Source organism: Schistocerca americana, unplaced genomic scaffold (assembly GCF_021461395.2).
Source record: "Schistocerca americana isolate TAMUIC-IGC-003095 unplaced genomic scaffold, iqSchAmer2.1 HiC_scaffold_332, whole genome shotgun sequence".
Classification (NCBI taxonomy): domain Eukaryota; kingdom Metazoa; phylum Arthropoda; class Insecta; order Orthoptera; family Acrididae; genus Schistocerca; species Schistocerca americana.
The window spans coordinates 27,501-32,500 of NW_025726052.1; the positions used below are offsets into that span (position 1 = coordinate 27,501).

At 53.2% G+C, this 5,000-nt stretch overlaps 1 non-coding gene across 1 annotated transcript in view; it reads right to left on the bottom strand.

Annotated features, from left to right (window-relative positions):
• LOC124580530 overlaps positions 1-883 on the bottom strand; it is a 1,910-nt gene extending 1,027 nt beyond the window's left edge. Inside the window, exon 1 of the ribosomal RNA XR_006973163.1 lies at positions 1-883. This exon is cut by the window's left edge and continues 1,027 nt beyond it. This is a non-coding gene — a ribosomal RNA (small subunit ribosomal RNA).
• Positions 884-5,000: the final 4,117 nt, after the last annotated feature.

Here is a 5,000-nt window from a genome sequence, read left to right on the forward strand (position 1 = left end):
GGCGGGCTTGCCTGCTTTAAGCACTCTAATTTGTTCAAAGTAAACGTGCCGGCCCACCGAGACACTCACTCAAGAGCACCCTGGTAGGATTGCAACGGGGTCCGCCTCGGGACGCACGAGCACGCACGAGGCGCGTCGCACGCCTTCAGCTCGCCCCACCGGCAGGACGTCCCACGATACATGCCAGTTAAACACCGACGGGCGGTGAACCAACAGCGTGGGACACAAATCCAACTACGAGCTTTTTAACCGCAACAACTTTAATATACGCTATTGGAGCTGGAATTACCGCGGCTGCTGGCACCAGACTTGCCCTCCAATAGATACTCGTTAAAGGATTTAAAGTGTACTCATTCCGATTACGGGGCCTCGGATGAGTCCCGTATCGTTATTTTTCGTCACTACCTCCCCGTGCCGGGAGTGGGTAATTTGCGCGCCTGCTGCCTTCCTTGGATGTGGTAGCCGTTTCTCAGGCTCCCTCTCCGGAATCGAACCCTGATTCCCCGTTACCCGTTACAACCATGGTAGGCGCAGAACCTACCATCGACAGTTGATAAGGCAGACATTTGAAAGATGCGTCGCCGGTACGAGGACCGTGCGATCAGCCCAAAGTTATTCAGAGTCACCAAGGCAAACGGACCGGACGAGCCGACCGATTGGTTTTGATCTAATAAAAGCGTCCCTTCCATCTCTGGTCGGGACTCTGTTTGCATGTATTAGCTCTAGAATTACCACAGTTATCCAAGTAACGTGGGTACGATCTAAGGAACCATAACTGATTTAATGAGCCATTCGCGGTTTCACCTTAATGCGGCTTGTACTGAGACATGCATGGCTTAATCTTTGAGACAAGCATATGACTACTGGCAGGATCAACCAGGGAGCTGCGTCAACTAGAGCTGAGCAGCCGGCCGCCCGGGAGTGTGTCCCGGGGGCCCGCGCGAACACGCAAGCGTCCGCTCAATTATTCTGCAAACAGGAGGAGGCTGAGCTCCCCTGCACAATACACCTCGAAACCCTCTCAGGTCCCGGCGGCGCGCAGCGCCGTCCTAAGTACTTGGTCGGGTTCGAGAGAGGCGCAATCGCCCGGAGTTTGGCGAGTAGACGCTTTAGGTGCGACCACCCGTGCTCCCAACTGAGCTTGCCGCTGCCGACAGAGGCCCGGGAGCGTGCTGTCGTGGCATTGCCGGCGGGAGACAACACGCGCCACCTACGGTGGCCGGCAGCTCCAACGCCAGCGCCACAGAAGGACAAAAGCCCCACTTGGGTGCCGAAGCGAACTCTCCCAGCACAGCGCACGCGCCAACACGTCCGCACAGCTGCGATACAATCCACCTGCGAGAACCGCAGAGGCGACCGAGCAGCAGACGGCGTCGCGGCGCCGAGCGCCGGGCGGCGGCGCATCCTCAGCGCACACAGTCCTCAATCGGACCAGCACACTGCAGATGTCCACCGCGCTTCGCACCGGGCCCGCGAGGACCTACTTTGGCCGCACGGCGCCGCGTGCAGGGTGCGCCGGCGCGCAGCTGCGCCGCCTGCCGCCTCCGTCGGCCGGCGCGCCTGCCACTGGCCGCCCCCACCAGCCGGCTGTAGCGCGTGCGCCCACGCACCGCGCGGCCAGCACGCCGGAAGGCCCCCCCTCACCGGCCGGGGACGGTCCCACCCAGCCACCGCCGCGTATCGCTTCACACCCACATGCCATTCACGTTCGTGGGCATGGTGGGTATCGCTGAAACAACCGGTTGGTAGCTCAACCGATCGTCGCCATCACTGATTCACCTCTAGCGAGAACAACCGCACCACAACGGTTTACCAGTTCTTCATTTGCGTAACGTCACCAGCAAACGTAGACGTCCATCGCCATTTGCAAATTCAACGATTGTTGCATGCCTGTGTCAGGTGTCACGACACACTATGTCTGCCCACATACACGCAACAACATGTGCACGCTTCGCGAACACGTGGAAGGTGGCCCCCGTACGTATGCGATGTCCATTGCGCGAACGACTGTCAACCGGCCTCTGTCGCATGTCGCAGATGTGGAACGCAGTGCACCATGCTATCACGGTGTGTGAGAAGAGACGACTACGTCTGACAACACGCGCCACTACATCAACAGACGGCTCATGCTGATCGCCATCCACGGCATACCATACTGCAATCCAGCTCTTATAGGGAGACGACACGTAGCTGAGTGCACAATATTTGGACCGTATGGTTCGCCGTTGTTGGCGCAGTCGTGGTACGGTCACACATGTACCACGATGTATCATTCAGTACATGAGGACCAATGTGCGGTACAGTGTGTGATTTGGACGTACAACATCAGCGGACAGTTGCCACAAGCCGTACCACAACGTAGGCTGTGCTTCGCCATGCGAATGCCAATGAACAACTGCGAAGGGCATTGAGCATGTACGTCCTGCCGCCATCCGCATTACAGTGTATAGCTGCAAGGTGTTTAACATGAAGCGATACTCTGGGGACCGGGCAGTGCGAGTAGCAAACTATATTGCGGGGGTTGCAGTTAGGCAACACTACACTAATTTAACGCGTCGTATGACAATTACAGAGCAGGTTAAGGCCCAACGTGTGTTGGGTTAAGGCCCAACGTGTGTTGGGTTAAGGCCCAACGTGTGTTGGGTTAAGGCCCAACGTGTGTTGGGTTAAGGCCCAACGTGTGTTGGGTTAAGGCCCAACGTGTGTTGGGTTAAGGCCCAACGTGTGTTGGGTTAAGGCCCAACGTGTGTTGGGTTAAGGCCCAACGTGTGTTGGGTTAAGGCCCAACGTGTGTTGGGTTAAGGCCCAACGTGTGTTGGGTTAAGGCCCAACGTGTGTTGGGTTAAGGCCCAACGTGTGTTGGGTTAAGGCCCAACGTGTGTTGGGTTAAGGCCCAACGTGTGTTGGGTTAAGGCCCAACGTGTGTTGGGTTAAGGCCCAACGTGTGTTGGGTTAAGGCCCAACGTGTGTTGGGTTAAGGCCCAACGTGTGTTGGGTTAAGGCCCAACGTGTGTTGGGTTAAGGCCCAACGTGTGTTGGGTTAAGGCCCAACGTGTGTTGGGTTAAGGCCCAACGTGTGTTGGGTTAAGGCCCAACGTGTGTTGGGTTAAGGCCCAACGTGTGTTGGGTTAAGGCCCAACGTGTGTTGGGTTAAGGCGCAACATAGGTTAGGTTAAGGCGCAACATAGGTTAGGTTAAGGCGCAACATAGGTTAGGTTAAGGCGCAACATAGGTTAGGTTAAGGCGCAACATAGGTTAGGTTAAGGCGCAACATAGGTTAGGTTAAGGCGCAACATAGGTTAGGTTACGGCGCAACATAGGTTAGGTTAAGGCGCAACATAGGTTAGGTTAAGGCGCAACATAGGTTAGGTTACGGCGCAACATAGGTTAGGTTAAGGCGCAACATAGGTTAGGTTAAGGCGCAACATAGGTTAGGTTAAGGCGCAACATAGGTTAGGTTAAGGCGCAACATAGGTTAGGTTAAGGCGCAACATAGGTTAGGTTAAGGCGCAACATAGGTTAGGTTAAGGCGCAACATAGGTTAGGTTAAGGCGCAACATAGGTTAGGTTACGGCGCAACATAGGTTAGGTTAAGGCGCAACATAGGTTAGGTTAAGGCGCAACATAGGTTAGGTTAAGGCGCAACATAGGTTAGGTTAAGGCGCAACATAGGTTAGGTTAAGGCGCAACATAGGTTAGGTTATGGCGCAACATAGGTTAGGTTACGGCGCAACATAGGTTAGGTTAAGGCGCAACATAGGTTAGGTTAAGGCGCAACATAGGTTAGGTTAAGGCGCAACATAGGTTAGGTTAAGGCGCAACATAGGTTAGGTTAAGGCGCAACATAGGTTAGGTTAAGGCGCAACATGGGTTAGGTTAAGGCGCAACATGGGTTAGGTTAAGGCGCAACATGGGTTAGGTTAAGGCGCAACATGGGTTAGGTTAAGGCGCAACATGGGTTAGGTTAAGGCGCAACATGGGTTAGGTTAAGGCGCAACATGGGTTAGGTTAAGGCGCAACATGGGTTAGGTTAAGGCGCAACATGGGTTAGGTTAAGGCGCAACATGGGTTAGGTTAAGGCGCAACATGGGTTAGGTTAAGGCGCAACATGGGTTAGGTTAAGGTACAATATGGGTTAGGTTAAGGTACAATATGGGTTAGGTTAAGGTACAATATGGGTTAGGTTAAGGTACAATATGGGTTAGGTTAAGGTACAATATGGGTTAGGTTAAGGTACAATATGGGTTAGGTTAAGGTACAATATGGGTTAGGTTAAGGTACAATATGGGTTAGGTTAAGGTACAATATGGGTTAGGTTAAGGTACAATACGGGTTAGGTTAAGGTACAATACGGGTTAGGTTAAGGTACAATACGGGTTAGGTTAAGGTACAATACGGGTTAGGTTAAGGTACAATACGGGTTAGGTTAAGGTACAATACGGGTTAGGTTAAGGTACAATACGGGTTAGGTTAAGGCACTTGGGGGGGGGGGGGCCCGGTTTGTTGATTGTGATTATCGTAAGTAAATGACTGCGGCATCATCTGATTTGCCACGTCAGGGTGCACCTTTGGCTCATAACAGGCGGCGCTCTGATTCCATGCTTGTGGCAGACCTGTGTCTTTCATTCCTGCCATTGTTTGTGTGGTGTGACAGGAGGCAGTATTGTGATGTTGGGTGCACCCCTGTCTGGGACATGTGTGGGTGTTGGTGGCTTAGCTGAGCAATGGTGGTTGTCGGAAGGGTGGGATATTCTGTTTTCCGAGTGGACCTCCCGGTCTGGTTATGATAGTGTGGATTGTCTAATGTGGCAGAGAGGATGCACTGGGTGTTGTTCCATGCTGGTGCTTACATATTGTCTGTGTGCCTGTTACAGGCAGAGTGTAGTGCGTGATAAGAGTGTCTGGCTGACGTGTGATTGTGAGCAGAGTCTTTCAGCATGTATACGGACAGGTCTATACATTATCTGTATTCTGATGGCTCTATCTATTACTAATCAGCG